This window comes from Egretta garzetta, unplaced genomic scaffold, assembly GCF_000687185.1.
Source record: "Egretta garzetta isolate BGI_Z169 unplaced genomic scaffold, ASM68718v1 scaffold548, whole genome shotgun sequence".
NCBI lineage: Eukaryota > Metazoa > Chordata > Aves > Pelecaniformes > Ardeidae > Egretta > Egretta garzetta.
The window spans coordinates 524008-544348 of record NW_009260502.1 but is presented as its reverse complement, the minus strand read 5'-3'; the positions used below and the strand labels follow the sequence as shown (position 1 = coordinate 544348).

The window sequence follows — 20341 nt, the reverse complement described above, 5'->3', positions numbered from 1 at the left end:
ATGTTTGATGAAAGGGTCAGCAAAGAGGAGAACTCTCACATCCAGCCAAACCCAGGCAGTTTAACAAAGCTGCCTAGAGCTCCAGGTAAAAATGTCTTAGATTAAGTCTACTTTCTTTTCCTTTTGTATGAATAAAACGCAAAGCCAGAAGTGCTGCTAATGAAGCTAACACTGCCTTTTTAAAATATCTACTTTTTTATCTTCTCTGAGCTGTTAATCACATTTGCTATTTTGGTTAAAAATCTATTATTTGAGGCAGAGGTTTAAAAGAAGAACATTAAAGCTATGTGGCGTAAGCCTCTGTGAAGCAAAGACTATCAACTTATTTGTGGATAGACATTTCTGTCTCAGTGTAGCTATGCATATTGGTGCATTTTTATTATTATTGAATACAACTTATCAATAAGACATAATACTGTTTCTGAACTCTGACTAATTTAAGGAAATTTCTGAGGCAGACTAATTTATTACTTTCACCACATTAGGATGTGATTTGAATATGTGAAATAAATATGGAAAATTACTATTTCTCATGCTTTTGTTTGAAGAAATAGTTGCGATTCATTATGATCCTCATTTTTGTGAACTACTCCTGCATTAAGTTAAGAAATGTGGATGCTGAGTAAACCTCATATCTGAGATCTTGGATGTTTATTCATATGTACATATATAGAGATAGATTTATTTTTTTTTTTCTCACATGGAACTTTTGGTCACTGTTAAGACTTCTTTCATTTTCAATACCAAAATTGTATTTCCCTTTGCTGGGATTTTTCATTACTGTATCTGAAAAGGGTCTTCATCTTTGGTATCTAGTGGGCTTAGTCCACACAGATTGATTTTTTGCAATTGCTGATTAACTTTTTTCCAGAATGAAGCAGTAGCATAAGTCTGCCCTGTACTTGATAAACAGTTCTGACACACACTGTAAAAACTCACTCCAGAAATACATTCTGTGCATTTTTCAATAACAAGAACAGAAGCAGGATATGGCTCACTAAAAGCTGAGGAGGTAGAAAAACTCCAATGGAAGAAAAAAAAACCCCGAACATAATAACCTAAAACTGCTGAGGATTTGGAGCTAAGCCCTAATAATTTGTATCCTGGGAAGTGCATGGCCTGTCTGCCAAAACCTTGTGTAAACTCTCCTGTGACACTTTTTTAGAGTGGCCGTTGTTATCACTAAGGACAAGCAAAACAGGTTAAATCAGTCACTGTCCACCTGAGTGTTCACCTGAAGAACTCCAATCCCAACTGATTTTTGAGTGGTTTCATTGTCAATTAAATATGCAATATGAGGGCATTTTTGTATCTCAGTGTGGTAAACTCCTCCACACACAGGCCAGCCTGAGAAATGTGTACTTTTTGATACTTAAGTGGTACTTTGAGGTGCTCAAGAACAACCACGCTTACAAACTCATTGTGGTGAGTTCCATGAGTAGGAAGGGAGTTCAGGGCTTAAATCTCTCTGGAAGTCAGCAGCTGTGTCAATCGCTTGTCCCCGTGACCCAGGAGCACACAAGAGGAAAATCTGTGAAAATAAATACTAGCGGTTATGCAGGTGTCAGTCACTGCCCTGACGTGGCACTGATGGATGGCCAGTCCTCTTTTTCCATTTTGATGTAAATGGCCAAACTGAGACCTCATTTAAAAAAACATCAATAACTTCAGCAAAAGGAAGCACACATCTTGATTGCCTTTTCACTGCATTGGGACAGCTCTGTTCTTTTTGTTTTTTCTTTTTTTTTCCAGTCGGTCGGAAGTGTTTCCTTCTTTTGTTATGAGAGCAATCACTATGATCACTGTACTGCAATGGATGCATAGTAATAGCTTTATAGGTGTAAATTTCAAAAGGCTATTAGTGTTGAGAAATATTGTTTTGGCAACTGGATCTTGTGTGGAATAACCTAATTTTTAATAATATAATTTGCTTAATGTTACATATTCACAAAATTAACAGTCATTGAAATTTCCCATGCTTTTTTTTTTTTTGAATGGAAATAGTTTTGCCTGTCAGATGCCATGTTATTAAAGAACATTAGTTAAATTAAAATTGCACCTAGGCTGAGAGTGTTCATGACTCCTAATGGACTTTTTGCAGTTTGCTGCCAAGTACTTGCCTACTAACAAGATTAAAGGCTTATTAAGACAAGTGTATTTGTGGGGGGGAAATTGCGTGCTTAAAAAATAAAGCCACTTTACGTTGCCTGTCTTTCGAGCCGTACATTTATCACACAGGAAGGTATGCAAGGTAAGCATCTCTTCTGCTGTCCTTGCCGCAGCGTGGCAAGGCACTGAGCTGTAGCGAGGGGGAAGTAAGATGGGTGCCTGCCTGCTCCAGGCATTCTGAAAGAAAAAGTTTTAATAGCAGGAAAGGAGGGCTGAGCCCCGCTGACCGGCACTGTCCTGCAAGAGGGGCCGCGTGTCCTCGGTGGCAGGCTGGTGACAGGTGGGAGCTGTAAACATCTGGAGGTGGAAACACAGAGCATCTCTCCCAGGAGAAATCAGCTTCCCTCCCTCCCCCCCTGTCTTTACGCCACAATATTTTCTTACAGTTCCTCTGCAATAACCTACATTTACTGAGAGCTTTGTTACGCGTTTATGGTCTTGTGCGATTCGGTAACTCCTCCAGACAGGAGAGTAACTTTCCACAACAGAAGCATATTATTTCCAAAAATTGTCAGGGTCTCAGGAGACTTCATAAGTATTTATAAAGTGTCTTTAGATGTTCCTGCGAGAGGTATTTATACTGTGATAGCTGTCGCAAAACAGGCCCTCCTCCCTTCTTCTATCCCATACCCAAAACAAACATCTCTACAGCAGTAATGAGAAATTTCCATAGCACAAAGACCATGTTTTTCCTCAAAAGGCTGTGCCATACCTGTCGTGGGATTCCCGACATTGGTATTCAAGTCTCGCTGTGGTAGCTATGGTAGTGTGGGGCTATGGAGTACAAGGAACTGGCAACTGTACCTGGGTTTTAGGTTTTGCGGCTTTCAGAGAGGAAGATTTGAGACTGCTTTTCAGCTTCAATGTGGAACTAAATAAGCACTTTCTAAAAGTGTCATTTTAGGTTATAATCAGTGGGAGTGACAGAGAGGCAGAGGGGCAGGTAACAAGAGTACCAATGACCCAAAGCCAAATCAGAAACCCCACTCTGAACTTTCAGAAGTCAAAAGCTGGGAAGGCAGCTTTTAGTTCTGCATCTTGGATCACAAACTTGTGTGACACTAATATTGCTGAAAATTGATACTGCTCTTCCACTCATTGTCAAAGCCTTCTTTAGTGGGTGGGATTTCTCCAGTTCATACTTATTTCTACAAAATGTAAGTCTCATTTTCGTAGTTTTCTTTCTTTCTAATATACAGATTTAAATACGCTTTTAGCCAGGATAGTGCTACTTAACGATGTCAGAACTTTTAATTACTGAAATCAGAGAGGAAACTTTCTTTTATTAAGGAACAGAGAGAAATAGAAGTTATGTTTCCATCTTTAATAACTGGAGCCCTAAACCTTATCTTGATTAAGTCTGCAGAGATGAATCCCACATGCAGAAGGTAATTCATATATTTTAAAAGTGACCAACCTTGATTACCTATTTTTAAAAAGAACTGTGTGCATGATTGTCTCTAACCTGTACCAGTAGACACATGTTTTTCAGCATCCAGCAAACAGCAACCACCTATAAATTAAGAGTAAGGGGAAGCAGGTATTACCAAGCTGTAAGAAATCTGAAAATGCTTGTTTGGGCAAGATTAGGCTTTACATCGGTCCAAACTGGACAAGATGTAGCAGAGAATAACTGCTGGAGATGCATAATTCAACTATGTATGAGCAGCATCGTCGCCAAAGTACCTTGGGCAGTGGAGGCTGCCCCTGAATGACTGTACCGGTTCCAAGAAATAGAAGCAGCACAGTTATTAACAGGTACTGGAAATCAGTGCCAAAATGAAATATCTTGAATGCTTAGAAAGTAATAATATTTTACTGTTGAAAAAAAATATCATTAAGACTCAGCAATAACTTTACTCGATTGGAAGATCCATATGTCTTCCAATAAAATTAAGAGACTCATAAGCATTCATTTCAGTAAAAGATTCATAAGCATTCATTACTGTGAGAGTAGGGCTGAGCCATAAATTCTGGAGGAATTTTAGTTGCTACCCAGTAGGGATTTCTTTTTTGTGTATATAGATTGAATTATAAAGCTGGTCCCACAACATTCTTTTTAAACTTAGTGGTCATGGTTTTATTTTTTAATTTCAACTTGTTTTGATGATTTTTTTTTTGGCTTTATTACACTTTAGAATATTTCTCTTGCTTTAACAAAAATGATTTCTTATCTTTGACGATGTACCAGAGCTGTGGCTTGCACCATTTGTTATGAGTGAAGTTCAAATTTTCATATTTTTATTTTTAGGAGAGGAAGGCATTCTTGAAGATCAATTTGGTAACATGAGAAATCCATACAACGTGTCATCTAGCACAGTATCTTGTCTCTAATAGTTAGCTGTAGCAACTGCTGGAGACAGGACAAGCATACTGGGAACCTTCTTTTCACTAATTATCCCAAATTTCAGTAGTAAAATTTTGGCTTTCCTTTTATGCTTCCAACTGACGAAACACTTGCTGAGGGTCAGGAGTGAATGCATCCTGAAAACTTGAAATGAAATAGATGGGAATATTATCCTCTAGGCAACATCAGCTGTTTCTCAATATTCCTAACTTTTCAACATCTGGGAATAAAACAGTCCTGGAGACTAGTATTATACTAATCTTCATGTGTTGTTACCATATCTAATGCCATCAAAAAATAGCTTATAGTTTCTGTAATTCTTTTCCTAAAATGATAAACAGACATTTTATTCTTATGCTTGAGACAAATTAGGATGAGATATTATATTCAATTTCACTGCTATATTCTCGGGGCTATAAGTTTGTCTACATATGCTATTTTCATTTGATAAATTAATTATGTTTCCTCTGTCTTGTTATATAAAAGACCCACATACGACAGGTGGTGACTTTTTCCCCTTATATGTAATTCATTTATTCCATACAAATGTAAAATTTTAAGGTATTTTCCAAAATCAGGCAGAGCAAGCATACATTAATGAAAGCGTACAAGTCATTAATAAAAGCATACAATGGCAGTGGGCTTTTTCTTTCTTTTCCTTTAATTCCCAGCTAACATTATATGTGGCCCATAAAGCCCAAGGCAGGGAGATAAAAATAGCCACTGAGGTCAACAGGTAGTTATTAGTAGTACGCAAAGGTAAACTTGTCAATTTTGAAAGGGAATGGTTTTATATAAAGGCATCAAGAGGGCCTCCGGCTTGCTTTCAGAACAGGTTTTTACTAGGCAGTAGATAAGTACTCTTGAAAGAGCTACATTTCATAGACCAGTTTCACCTTTCTTCAACAGCGCTGTCACAAGCGTAAGAAGGGGACAGACGTTTCGGGTGGATTCGAAATGAAGTGGCTATTCACTTCTGCGTGTCCGCTGCACACCCTGGCCTCTGGGTGCTTGGGAGGGACAGCTGTCCTAATTTATCCCTGTGCCTTGAAGCAGTTTTTGCAGCCACACTTTCCCTATTCCTAACTTCTTGGGACATATTCAGATACGAGCCCAGTAAGGGGCTTAATATAACCTTGTAAGCTTAATACACACACGTGGCTGAAACTACACAGCACTTCATAAAGCAGCACTATATCAACTTCATAATCTCCAGACAAGAGATTGTTGATAAGCGTTGGAATATAATACCTGTACAAGTCGAGAGGTGTTTCTCTATGTTTTCATATGGCTTTCCTCTAGTTTGTGTCCTCAGCAATAAGACCTATACATGCATGAAAAAAAGTCAGTTATGGAGGGACATCAGCTGCATAATGCTAATTCAATATGATCGCTGCAGTTTCAAAATGTTTAATTTTTCATTGCAGTGATCAGTGTAAATCAGATTTGATATTCAGAGTGGAAAGGTGAAAATATGTATTACCAGAGATTCAAAAACCACAATGCACTTGCAAGCCTGTTACAATATCTCCCATGGAACATATATAGAAATTTTAGTTGTAAATGCTTTGCCATATTTTCCTTTTCATGTAAAAGTCTTCTACCTCAGGCTTTCACGCGTATTAATAATATATAATGATTTGGTGATTGTCTTATGTAAAGCATAAACATTTTTTCTAAGGTAAATTTCACTGTTGAATTCATCTGAGATGCTTATTTTTGGGGGGGTAATAGATTATATTGTACTCTACATAAGTGAAACAGCATTTGAAATAGGGTATCCAAAGCCAAGGTTTCCTAAATCTGTACCAAAATATCAAAATAAAAGGTTAAATACAAGCAAGTAATTTCTCTGGTCTAAGTAGGTGAGGTTTGTTAAATAGTGTATCTGTCCTGTGGGGTTACTTATGATTATACATTTCTAACGTATTCGTCAACCACAGCACAAACATTGACGTGCAAATGTTTGACAAAAGCATCTCCACAAGAGGCAGAAGTTGTCCATGAGCAAAAGGTATCATGTGTAAGGGCGCTGGCATCTGTTTAAAACTAGTAACCCCTGTCCTGGCATTTGGGTAGCTGTGCTAGCACCACATCAGTCCCGTTCCTCATGCTGGGTGGCGAACAGTCAGCAGTGGTGGCTCTCCGGGCATCTTCTCTTCACTGCCAGTGGGGAGGGGTTGGGCAAGTGGTGGGGATGACTTAGGCTCCTGCGGTTGGGTTCCTGCAAAACAGATCCAGAGTACAAACTGTCTGGTCTGCCACTGGTTGTGGTCAAGGCGATATTGCTTGCAGAAGCTACGCTAGCTAGTTCAAAGCTAACTCATGACTGTCTGTATCATCTTTATTTGTAGCTTTATTATGCACCACTGACCTGTATAGTTGTATGGTTATTATTTTGCTAATGGGGTTACAAGACGCAGGAAAGTTACAAAGGTGTTTTCATCCTGACAGAGGTGGTTCAAGTGCAGGCTCGTAGCCTTTGCTTGAAGATCACCTCTCCTTCAAATTTATTGCATTGAGGAGTGTGGAGAGTCTAAGCTGAAGTCTATGGGGTTTTTTTGTACGTGTGCATATGATGTTGTATATGAGTCATTTCAAGATCTGTATATAAGCAAAAATATAGATCCTAACTGATAACAAATCATATACTTTCTAAATGTAATTTAAAAATGCTTTTTCGTTTCCGAATATCAGACATAATCATAGTCACTGTAGAATGTTGAAGACACAACTGTAGTAAATAACATTGTGTAGAGGCTGAGGAGTGAATTTCATAATATAAGACAGAAAAAAATGGAGTTACCACATACAAAATTAGAAGAAAGAGATTTCTGTGAGCTGAGTATTTGGCAGCTTGTCCTGTTCAAATGGCATGCTTACCTGAATCTTCTCTTGTAAATACTTAGAGAATAATTAGCATGAAAGCTGCTATATAGTTTTCATACAAATGTACGCTATCTATTCCAATTCATTTTAATTTACTGGAATGCTAAAAGCAGTATAGCATAAGATTACACTTGTGCTATACTGCTGAAGTAAAAGCTGAAGTAAGTACAGGAAAAAGAACATATTTTAGGTATTAAATATGTATCACTTTTACAACCTAATTACACATTTAATAATTTTTAATGTGTTGGAGTAGAAAGGAGGTTAATGAGAATGCTGGAGTTAATTTTAAGTTGAGTGGTCTGTACTAGAAGAAAAATTAGAGGGTGACTGTCAGACTTACAGTTTTGCAGTTGGACAGAAAGTTTGGTGGGAAATGACAGGATCAGCTGGTGTTTACCAATTAATGTGAACCCAGACGGAACAGATGTCTCCTGTTGTGTTCAGAAATGTGCTGCAGTGTAGACGGGAAAAAAAAAAAAAGAACACCTAACCAAAAATCAGTAAATGAATTTTCCTACAAGAAGTTATATATTGAAGTAGTTTCTGGGTACCTACCATTGTGTTCATAAAATGTGATACATGAGCAAAATTGCACACCTGAATGTAAGAGTTTTTAAAGAGTCCATTACATTTCTAGGTAGTTGTTAATTTTCAAATTGGTTCACAGTGAAACTTCTCTGTTTTATGCCTTAAATTGCTCTCTTATCTCCTAGTAGGGCAGTGTCTTTTGGTACATGAGTGACAGGATTACAAGGGCGATCACATGCAGTCAGAGAATGTTGAGTCTGTAAAGAAGCACGAGGACTAGTGCAGATCCTTACCATCTTAATAAAGCCCTTTTCTCACCTGCCACACCCTTCAAAGCAGTAAGCTATATAGCAGCACTTGTGAATACAGATTTTGGGTTCCTCATACTCCTCGGAAAGCTTCCTGCGTTTTAATCCACATTTATATGCCCAGAACTCTAGAGCCCAGTGCAGATGATATGTCTTGTACTGGCCACGTGTTATGTTAGGAGTAGCTGGAGTTATAAATTGGTGTGGGGGAGAAACAAGTGGTTTGTGCTGAGGCCTGTTATTTGGCTACTTATTGCAAATAACGTGCAGCTGCAATGTTACTGGCAGAATAAAGTAGTGTTAGCTTGGAGTTGTAGGGGGTCCTGCTTTCTGCAGGTGTGCTTTTGTTCTGGTGAGGCTAGGTGTGGGGCTGAAGAAAGGGAGGAGCTCTAGCAGCTCCGCCACAGATTAGTTTGAGCTATCATCAAATCACACCTTGAGTTAATTCAGTTGCTCTCCCAGGGATGTCCCTCTGTTTTTTTTCTGAACTTGGCTTTTCTACCTTTTGCTTCTCTTGTAATTGTACCTGTGCAGATATACCTGTTCTCTTGGGTTCGGACAGGTTGCACAGAGCCTATAACACAGAGGCATTAACATGAAATATGTTAAAATGGAGTGAGATATAATTCCATATGTAGCTTAAATGGATCTTAGATGACACTGCTGCTAAAGGAGGTGGTTGACGTGGCCACCCAGTCCACTGGCATCCCCTGACCCAGGCACGTAGCGTGCACCTGCTGAAACAAAACCTCTTGTGGCCCAGTGACGCCAACCCACTGATCCAGCTGAAAATGCTGAGAAAAATGGGGATGGACATTTGTTACTGGTGGCCACGTTGCCCTGAGGATGTTTCTGCACTGGGGCCTCTTGGCAGTTGATCCTGGTTAGATGTGCTGTGAGGTGGCTGTGTTTACTGCGTCCTCACAATGAGGGCATATGAGGTGCCTTGAAGTATCTGGGAAGCTGTAAATTCACATCAGCCTCATCAGCTCCTTTTTGTAGAGAAGCCTTCAAGCTTATTACAGCATCTTTTTTGAGAGCAGGGAGAACAATGTGTGCTTCGGTGGTGTGTTGTATGTTTACATCTGAAAAGACTCTAGACTCTTGGATGGAAAGTAAATTATCAATCCCCCAAAATCTTATTGATTCTAAACCTGAGGATTTGGGGAAGGTGGACATTACTGTGAGAACTGGCTATAACTGGAGTTATTATGACCTACAGATTTTTAATGGGTAGGAAGTAAAATCCTTGTTAATATTTAGAATCATAGAATGCTTTGGGTTGGAAGGGACCTTTAGAGGTCATATGGTACAACCCCCCAGCAATGGGCAACTTTAACTAAATTAGGTTGCACAGAACCCCATCCAATCTGACCTTGAATGTTTCCAGGGATGGGGCCTCCACTACTTCTCTGGGCAACACGTTCCAGTGTTTCACCACCCTCATTGTAAAGAATTTCTTCTTTATATCCAGTCTAAATCTACTCTCCTTTAGTATAAAACCATTACCCCTTGTCCTGTCAAATAACAAATAACCTAAGTTATTTGTAAAGGGTAATGCCATAATTCCCCTGGGTGTACACAATCTTAAATTGCCAAGCAGGTGAGGTGAATGCAAGCTGTAGCGATAAATTGCTTGCTTGGTGGCTCACCTTGGTGCTCTTTCTTTCAAATCTCAGGCTCTGTCAATGTTTCTTCCAGGGTGTTTAATATTTTAAAAAGTGGCAGTTGCAACAATATGTAAGGGAGCCAACAATAATAATCTGAAAATGCTGTCCTTTTCTTCTTGTGAGCCCATGGGTGTTTGCTTGATGTGGAGAAGCACAATTCAAGGCTCTTTGCCAGGATGAGGCATAAAGCTGTATAGAATAACACCACCTGGGAGTATCTCTTTTCTTTAGGATTGCTGCAAGCTGATGTTTTACTGTGCAACTAATAATTGCAATAAACACAGTTGTGTTCCTTTTCTTCCCCTTTGACTGTTGTTTTCTTCTATCCCAAGCCTCCATTTTTAATAGTTTGCCTGCTGATTTGGTATTTGCATCACAAGTCTCATTTTTTTTGGTCATAGATGAACAAAATACAAAGTAATATGTTTTTCTTGATTAATTTTATCTGACGTATTTGACGTACTTAAATTTTGTTTACATGGATAGGATGGCAGCTTAGTGAGTTTTTGGTGCAATTGATATTTTTTTTTGCCAGATGAAAATCCAAAAAGGTAACTTTTCCTGATTCAAAAGTACAGTGAGTGCTGATGAACCCATTTAAAACCAAATAAATTTGAAAAATTTCACATGAAAAAAGAATAGATGAAAGAAGATGACACCCTTCATGAAAAAACATTTCTTAAGACTTTTTCCCCTTTTCAGTGTTTTTCATAGTATCAAACTGGGTAAACTTCTTGATTTAGTAGTCTGTGGGATTGTCAAAATAGGAAATTAGTGTGAAGTAAACTGTTGAACAAACTTTTTTTGGCAGGGAAGATAAAACTGTTTAAAAAAAGAGAAGAATACTAATTTTTAATTCTACTTTATTTCCATTTCAGAGAGATTTCAAGAAAGGGAATCAAAGTCTTCCTTTTTTTTTTTTCCTTTGACAGAATAGGCAAGTTTGAGAAGGAGGGTTGATTGTTTAAATGTGGTATTGCATGACGTTTTCACAAAGGCAAAACCAGAAGATAAATGCTTGCTGTCATGGCATGTTTGGATGATTATATGACTCCTAACTCAATATTTAAGAACAGAGGAAAAGGCCCCTGTTGGAAGGGTGTGCCAAATGCATGGCTGGGGCTGAGCTTGAGCTTGTCTGCGTGGCAGGTAGGGTGAGCACACTGGTGAGGTGCAGACCCAAAGCTAAACTCCAGATGCTCCATTCTTGCTAGCTGGGGGTAGCTGGTGGGTAGGCGGTTGCCCATGGTTGTCCCTCAGCGGCGAGGGTCTACATCTGGGAGAGGCAGCAATCAAGGGATGGCTGCCATGATCAGGAAGGAGCAACACAGATCAACCTTAGAAGTTTGAAGATGTTGGATGCAGGTCTAGGGGACTGAGAGTGGACTGTCCATGAAACAGTGACAAGGCCAGGACAAGTGTGTTTTTTATCACGTTTGTCCAATAACTGGGCTGTCACCAGTGAGCAATTGCCTGTGCCTGGTGGCACTTTTTCCCTAAAAAGATTGAATGGGTTTTGGTAAGTTGCTAAGGTGTGAACAATGCACCTCTGGAGGATGTCTGAGCTGTAACTAATGGGGGGTTGCATAGTGCAGATATTACATCCTGAAAGGAAGGTCCAGCTGTGAAGAAGCCTTGAAGGTATGCAATATCACCTCTCAGTTTCTTTAGTAGGAAAATGAAAGCCCTAAGAAAGGAGTTGCCAAGTAATACTTTCATTAGACCAAGCTGATAAGTCTTTGTGTTTTATATGGATTTATTTAATAATCATGCTTAAAATCTTATTTTTGAGTGAAACATGAAATAAAGTTGTTATAATAGAGATTCTCTAGGGGAAAAAGGACAGAATTTATATCCTTATATAAATTTTTTTGGCAGGCTGGGGGGGATACTAATGTTTTAGTGACCTGAGTTTTAGGATGATGCTATACTTACCGAATCTGCCCCAAGTATCTTGGAAGGTATAGCATGTAAAACATGCACTTCTTACTTTTGCTAGAAATGGGTTCATTAGATATATGTTGGTTTAATTATTTCTGCAATGAACATGAAGTGGATGAAGAGATGTATGTTCCTTTTTCACCTGTTCTTCAATAATCTGGAATTTGGATAAGAAACTTCTCATGATTTACCACATTCCAATAATCCTGAAGATCTGTTTTAAATGTTCTAGAATTGAAAAAGCAAACTTATTTTTGTTTTACTAAAACAGGGTAGTCCAGTTAGAATGATTGAAAAGCTGTTATTTCTCTTAAGTAAGAACCACAAACTTTCATTCAACAGTTGTTTCTTTTTTTTTTTTTTACTTCTTTTTGGTGTCAATTTTGGGGAAAAAGGCCCCATGGTAGTTACATAATTTTAATTCCAGTAGAATAGTTGCCTCAGTTTCAGACAGAAAAAAAAAACTATTGTAGTGGCTAACAACTTCTGAAGGGCAGAGTTTCAAGTAGCAGAGCAGCTTAGTGCTTCTATTTTGAATTACTGGGCACTTGAATAGCTCTATAATTTTCTATTTTTTAACTGTGGTACTGAGGACATGCTTCAGTCACAGAACTCTGTAAGAAGTTAAATTCACCGATGTCTTTTCAAATTTTTCAGGAAAAGGATTTTGAGACTTAATCTGTCATTAATGAACTTCTGTGCTTCTAGCTAGCATTAGTGAAATTGTACATGTGAATAAATCAGTGAAGCAAAAGAGTGTATTTTGAATTGGTTTACTTTTCCAGATAAATTAAATCAACAACCAGGCTGAACACTGGCTTCGGCTTTATTGCTGAGTTAATACTGTACAGAACCACAAAGTTTTTAGCACTTCTGACTGAGGTTTGGACTAATTTTGTTCTTCAAATTTTCAGATTCTGAGAAGCATTTAGGTATTTGTAGGCTGTTTCAAGCTATCTCAAACCAATAAAACCCTATGTTTGAAAGGGATTTTGTATTAAACATCCTGTTGGTTTGTTCTGAAAATGTTTTGTTTTGTTTTAAAAACAAGGGGATTCAGATTTTTTTTCAAGTAGGATGAGAGGACTCCACTTGTAATTATCATGCTGAGGGTTGGTGGAGGCTGAGATCTTGTTCAGATATATAAGGCATGTTGCTGTAATGCTTGGGGTCCTTTTATTTGAGTTTTCAACACGGAAAAGATAAGGAAACCTGTAATAGGAAAATCACATATGTGGATGGAAATTTGTGAGATGTAAATAAGTTGAATTGTTGAAATATGGGTGATTAGGGAAAGGGTCCTAGGAAATGGGTGATAGGAAGGTCACTGTGAAACTAAAAGTAAACAAAGCATGGCCAGGAGCAGAAGACTATCTCAGATCTGCAGCACTGTGAAAAGCTGTGTCCAAGCGGGAGGAGGGTAAAGACCTTTTTAGGATTCTGTGTTGATATGGACTTTGATACCCAGAAAGGGCTTTTTTCCTTGCCAAATTCCCAGAGCAACCAAACCACACGGGTACAATCAGCTTCTGTGATGGACAGTGAAGCAGGTTACTTTTGGTACTGGCATTTCTCACACCAACATTGCATCCCTGCTTCAGTGGTCAAGGGCACAGAATTGCTAAGAGACAGGACCGCATGTTCTTCCACCAACACAGCCCCGCCTTCCCTTGTGCCCCAGGCGACAGTGCTGTTGTGGTTGCAACCTGTTCTGGAACATCTGTTTTGCACTTTGTGTGAAACAGCTGTACCCAAAATAATTAAACGGAGAGCACTATCCTTGGGGAGCTGGAGCAGGGGTCAGACCTGCTCTGTGACCCTTCTGTGCCTACCAAGCGTGAACAGACAAAGAGCTTGCTGAAAATTCAGTCTGAGTGACTTTTTTTAAAAGTGTGCTTTGTATCTCTTTCCACAAGTTACTTAGGGGTTTTGCCTGTTTGGACCAGGTTTTGGTCTAGGTGCTTCCTTCTTGCTGTTAGTCAACAAAGCATTAAAATAATCAGCTCAAGATTTCAACCTATCTAAACCTACAATAATTCTTATAGCACTTTATATATGTTGGGTTGAGTTCACAACACAATGTAGTAATAATAATAAAAGCCTAACAGCTAAGGATTGCTTAATGTGGTGGTGTCCGGGAAAGCACAAATGCAGTTAATCTCATATTGTATGTTGTGTATGCAGTCCTGAGATTTCTTTTCTTACCCATGTAAATAAGAGAAGCGAGCAGTTTTTCAGGGTATTACCTGATATTAGGGCCTGGATCAGGGCCACTCTGTTTGAGGAGGTCTCTCTGAGTGCTTTAGCCACTGCTTTTCTAAGGTCTGCATGCCTCAGCAAGGCTGACTCAAGATTTGCTCTTACATTAATGTGATTTTACACTGTCTGAGTGGGTTTATACTGACTGCTGTGCCGGTACTGCACTCACATGGACTGGGTAGACGTTGTTCTCAGGGTAGAGCACTGTGGCTATTTCTTACAAGCTACAAGTTGTCCTGGAATGAGTAAGTTTCACATCATAGAAACTCAGCTACAGACACATACATGAGTCACCTTTTAGAAGGTTTCTCATTGTCTAGAAGAAAAAACTAATTGTATTTGAAGAAGAAGAAACTCAGCTGTGACTGATTCATCTGACCTGACATTCAGGCAGGTGTTTACAAAGCACATGGTTCATCAGAGTATATTACTCATCTGTGAAAAAAATATATACTCCATACTTGGCCCATGCCTTTGTAATTTCTCAGCCAAAAATGGATTTATTTTTGGAGTAATATGTGCCATGCCTTGTTTGTTTGGAATTTGTATTTTCTCTGATCACCCTCTCCTGCAAATGACTTAGCTTAAATCAATGTTTGGCACATTTATTCTCCAAGGTGCTGATCCTGTGACATCCTCAAATCTTGAAAGTGCTTCTGACATTCATGTATGTTCACGATACTGTTTTGCAGCATTAAACTCTGCTTATCTTTTTGCTGTCTTCCTTGATTTCTGCATCTGGAGTCTGCCTGCTTGAGGAATCTCTCATTTCTTAACATTACTCTTTTCAGCCTGTGTACTGTTTAGTGAAATTTCGAAACATGCATGTATAGGATTAGTCTGTTGGTTGCATTGGGTCTTTTTCCCAGCCTTTGGCAGAGTTGCTTACACTGTTCCTCTGGACGAGCTGCTTCTGCTTGAGCAACAACCAAGAAACAAATCATCCTGTACTCCCCTGTTGCCATAAAGTTGCTTATTGATTATGCTGAAGATGGGTGTATGCAGAATAGCAAGCAAGATTTGTTCTAATAGAGCAGTCAGAGTCAATTCATTTTAGTTAAAACAAAATTATCTTTGCATTCAGACACAGTACAGGCGTATAAGAAAAGAAAGGGTTAATTTGAAACATAATTACTTGAGTTAAGTTACACAGTTCCCCAGTCCTTTGCTTAGTCTTTAGGGCTACATATAGAAAAATAAGTATATTAAAGAATTAATTAATAAGCTGACACACTGAGTCTCACAAGCCAACAGTAATCCTAAAAGAAAACCTCAAAGCCCCTAGGCTTTGAACAAAACTCCCCAGCTGCCAGTCCTTTCCTAAACTGAGCCTTGTTGTATGTGAAGGATTGTATTATGTCATTTTCAAATAGGAAAAATAATGTTATATTTAAGGCATTTGGAATTTAGTTACCAAATTGGCCTAGTGGAAGCTAAAACTTCCTTCTTTCTGTGAAATGTTTCTGGCTTGAAATAGCTATATCATCTTGATCTTCTGTGGTATTATGGATTTAGGAAGAGGATCTGGCAGTTAGGTTGAACTCTTTGAACTCTCATTCTGGGACAAGCAGCAAAACAGGGTTGTAAGCTTAACTTCAGTAATGTATGTACCAAAGGAAAACTATTCATATGGACCATTTGGAAAGATTTACATAAATGGAAGAGTGAAGGAGAGCTCACTTTGAGGAAGTAATGATGCTCCTATGGATTCAAGTACAGATCTGTGTAAAATTTTCACTAAGTTGTGAAAAAGGTCTAACAACCCATGAAGGTATATGTAGAATGAAAACCAGAGGGAATATTGCAAGATTGAGGTATACTCAAAAGATGCTGAACTGTGATGCTGAAATTTAAAAAAAAAAAAGGAAAATGGAGAAATGTAGAAGAATTTACCTGATTTGCTTAGAAATTCTCCTGGGGAAAAAATGTTACCATTATAAGATGCAGTCAGAAGAGCAACAAGGGTGCAAGCAATCCAGGAGGCTTGAAACCAGTGCCAGATATCACTACATCACATGGATGCTAGATTGGCTGGCTAAGGGTGATATTCTCCTGGATCTGCTATGCCAAACAAGAAACCATTTTGTTCAACTGGATGTAATAATTAATCTGTGACAGCCTTAACTGCAGGGGCCATGAAATACTGGCGTTCAAAATCAGAGGGGAGGGAGGAGAGCAGGTAGCAGAGCACAGACCCTGAGCTTCAGGAAAGCTGAGGCTTCTGCAGGGAGCTGGTAGGTGAGATCCCAAGGGAGGCAGCTCTGAAGGGCAAAGTAGCTCAGTAGAGCTGGCTGGTCTTTAAGGACAGCATCTAAAGGTCTTTAAGGACAGCATCCTCCAGCATGATCTGTCCTGATATTCAGGAAAGCTAGTAACTATGTCGGGAGACCAGCTTGGGTAGAAAGGGAACTCATGAATGAGCTCTAGCCCACAAAGGATGTACATAGCACATGGAAAGAAGGATGAGTTACAAAGGAGGAATATGGAAACACTGCCCAGCCTTGTATGGATGGTGTTGAGAAAGCCAAATCTCAACTGAAGTTGAAAGTGATAAGGGATACCCAGGCTGAGAAAAGTTTCTAGTGCTACATAAATAGTAAAAGAAAGGCTAAACAAGGAAAATGTGAGCCCATTAGTGAATAGGCTGGGTGATTAGTAACAGGAGGCACAGATAAGGCTGATAGACTCAATGTCATCTTTGCTCCAGTCTTCACCAGAAAGGTTTTTCAGGCCTCTGTGCTTAGTGAAAGGTTTGGAGGAGGAGGAGAATGACCAGCAGGGGATGAGGACTGGGGTTAGTTTTGAGAGCGCAACCCATACAACTCCATGGGATCAGATTGGCTGCATTCAAAGCTGCATAGAGAGCTGACTGATGTACTTGCAAGGACACTCTATCATCTTTGAAAGTCAGTGAGATCAGGGTAGGTCCCCAGTGAATGGAGAAAGGCAAATGTTGCACCCATCTTTTATGAAGGCAAAAAGGAAGATCTAGAGAACTACAGGGGGTCAGCCTCACTGTGGCCCCTGGGGATATTGTAGAACAGGCCCTCTTGGAGCACATTTCTGGGCATGTGAAGAAGGTGATAGGGAGCAGCCAGCATTAATTTACCAAGGATAGATCATGTCTGACAAACCCGAATGCCTTTTTTTTTGATAAAATTACTGGATTGGTGGACAAGGGGAGAGCAGTGAATGTCATTTAACTCGACTTTAGCAAAGCTTTCAACACCATCTGCCACAGTATTCTTCTGTCCAAATTATGGCATTACAGAATAGATCAATGGACTACCAGATGGGTGAAAAAAACAGTGATGGTCAGGATAAAGTTCAGTGATTGTACTCTACCTGGAGGTCAGTTACAAGTGCAGTACTGCAGAGGTCTGTCCCAAGTCCTATCCTGTTTAATATCTTTATCAATTACTTGGAGGAGGAGATGGAAGGCATCACCAACAAAATGAGGCCCTCAATATACTTGAGGCTAGGGCTGCCATTCAGAGGGACCTAGAGAACCAAGAGGTGTGAGCCAACAGAACAGTCATGAAATCCGACAAGGGCAAATGCGAAGTCCTGCAGTTGGGACGAACCATCCTTCTGCAATGATGCAGGCTGGGGACCAGCTCTGCAGAGAGGAGCTGGAAGTCTTGGTAGACATCAAGATGGACAGAGCCAGCAGTGAGTCGTGGCAGCAGAGAAATCCAACAGTATCCATGGCTGCATCAGTGGGAGCACAGCCAGGAGACTGGGACAATGGTTGTCCCTCTCTGCTCCACACAGGACCTGGAGTCCTGCCTGTGGCTCTCACCCACTCCAGTGCAAGAGAGGTGTTGATAAATTCAAGATCAGCAGAGGGCCACCAAATTGGTGAGTGCTGCGGTAGGCTGAGGAAGAGGGGCTTGTTCAGCCTGGGACAGGCTACCTTCAGAGGACCTAACAGCAGGACCATGGTGTCTACAGGGAGGGGACTGAGAAGTCTGAGCCAGACTCTGAGGTGCACAAGTGAACAAAATGTACAAGTGGCAGTGGCCACAGACTGAAAAATGGGGGGTTACAACCTTTATAAAGCAGAACTTTCTCGCCTCAGGACACTTGGGCAGTGGGACAGGTTGTCCATGGAGGTTGGCCAGGCTTCATCCTTGGAGGATTTCAAGATGCAACAGGGTAAAGCCCTGACCAACCTGGTCTTATCTCAGAGCTGACCCTCCTGTGAGTAGGATTCTGTGATTAAATGGAAACAAAGCTATATTTAGTTTTCACAGAATGTCAGATAATATATGATTTTTGTGTGTTGAGACAAGATTTTTGAATTGGGAAGTGAGGGATAGAGGTATCTTAATCTCTAATGTGTGTTCTCTCCAGAGTGTGAACATCAGTATTAATAAGTATTGGGTAAGCAGAGGCAGAACAGATGAAGAGAGGGAGATTTATCTTCTGAATTGGTGGTGTCTTCACTTGGTTTCAGTCAAAAGAAAGTATTTTACATAAGAGCTGGAGCCCATACCTTTCAATTTCTTGGAGATAAACTGATTTCAGTATGATTATTTACTGGATGTATTCCATCAAGTATAGCATTTAAAGTTTCTTTGACTGATTGTTCTGACAGAAATTTCTTATGTAGTCATATAAAAATAAAAGGGGAGGGAGGGAGCTTGAATTAGCAGCCTTCCAAACACCAAAGCCATAAATCCACAATTGGGTTGCTTTTTCTTGCCTTAAGCCTGACATTGTTTTCTTCTGATTGAATTTGTATCTCCTGAAGAGCGAAGAAAAAAAAAATTGCAACTGTGTTTTGCAAATACGAGAATCTGTGAAATAGAATAAAATACCAACTATTGGCTTGATTCTGAAACCTGAATTCAAGCACATGGTTAGTCATACAAATATTCCTCAAGTCAGCCAGCATCATATCCTCAGGTGTCAGGTTTTTATAACTGGCTATGGCGTGATGAACAATTTAAGATATTCTGAGTTGATCTGAATATTAAAGTGATAATTACACCTAGCCTGGCTGTGTGGCTCCTTTCTGGTTAGCATTTCCAATCTACATTTTCTGTAAGTGCTTTGAAAGCACAGACTGTTCTTTGTGTAGGAAAGGTACGTGCTACCAAAATACAGGGCAATTTTATGGAGAATATAAGGTATGTTGAATATTCCTCTTCTCCCTACTCTCCATGCAAATAGATAAAATCTAAAAAGACCGAGGGCCTAATCTGGTGTTTTTGTTACTGCCTTAGATCTGCCCACATCTCTCCCTTGAGGCATGCGGAAAGATTTGATAAGCAAACCTTGCCAGATGGCTAATGCTTGAAGGGAACGTTTTGCTACAAACATTGCAAAGTACAGAAATGTTAAAGCATAGTAGCAGTCTATAGGCATGGGACTGCACTGTGCTCTGAAGTACATGCTCACGTATCGCATCTTCTGGGATGGGGGCAGAGGGCTGCATCAGCTTTTCAAATACGCTCGGCAGAGCTGGCATTAGCAGACACATTTGTAGCGCTGACTGAAGAAAAAAGTGAACAAAAATTATGTAGGTGCACGCTGTAGGAAATACAGGTACCTTCAGTCTGCAGGTTCGTCAGCGTATTGTAGATACATGAGGCACTGGACAGGGAGAGGGAAAATTTGGCAAAGCTGTTAGAGTTGAGTTGACGCTGTGCTGCATGTGCATGTGAGGGAGGACGGGAGCTTGCTCTAAGTAAATGGCAGCTGGTGGTGGCTGAGGAAGCAGTCTGCTCTACCTCCGCTGTCCCCGTCTCTGCCCTTGCTTACAGCTGGTATGCAAAAAGGTATCAGAGCCATGATACCATGGCTGCTCCAGCCAAGTAAGAGGCTTTTGAGTAGAAGAAATGCTCTTTGGTGCCTTGGTTGTTGTGGACGTGTCATCAAAATAAACTTTTTGCGGTAACAAGGCTGCCTCCAGCGAGGAGTAGGACATCCTGTGAAACAGTTGTGCTTGGACAAGCAGTTAAAGCTTCTCCTATACATATGAATGGCCAGAAAATAGATTCAGGTCAGTATTGTGTATTTGTAATTTGTTTGTTTAGAAATTGTGTTTCAGGAGGAATGAACTGAAAATGGTGGGGTCACATATATAATATATGTATATGTTATTAGTTTCCTATATCCTGTATTATCAGTTCTCTTGGATTTTGGATGCTTGTGAAGAAATGAGCCTGATTTTAAAACGTAAGGATTGAGTCCTTAGTTGTAACTCCAGAATATGATCC

The 20341-nt window shown here is 39.8% G+C and overlaps 1 protein-coding gene across 2 annotated transcripts in view; it reads left to right on the top strand.

Annotated features, from left to right (window-relative positions):
* Window positions 1–20341, top strand: part of FGF14 (fibroblast growth factor 14) — a 412461-nt gene that overhangs the window by 122440 nt on the left and 269680 nt on the right. The window lies entirely within an intron of this gene.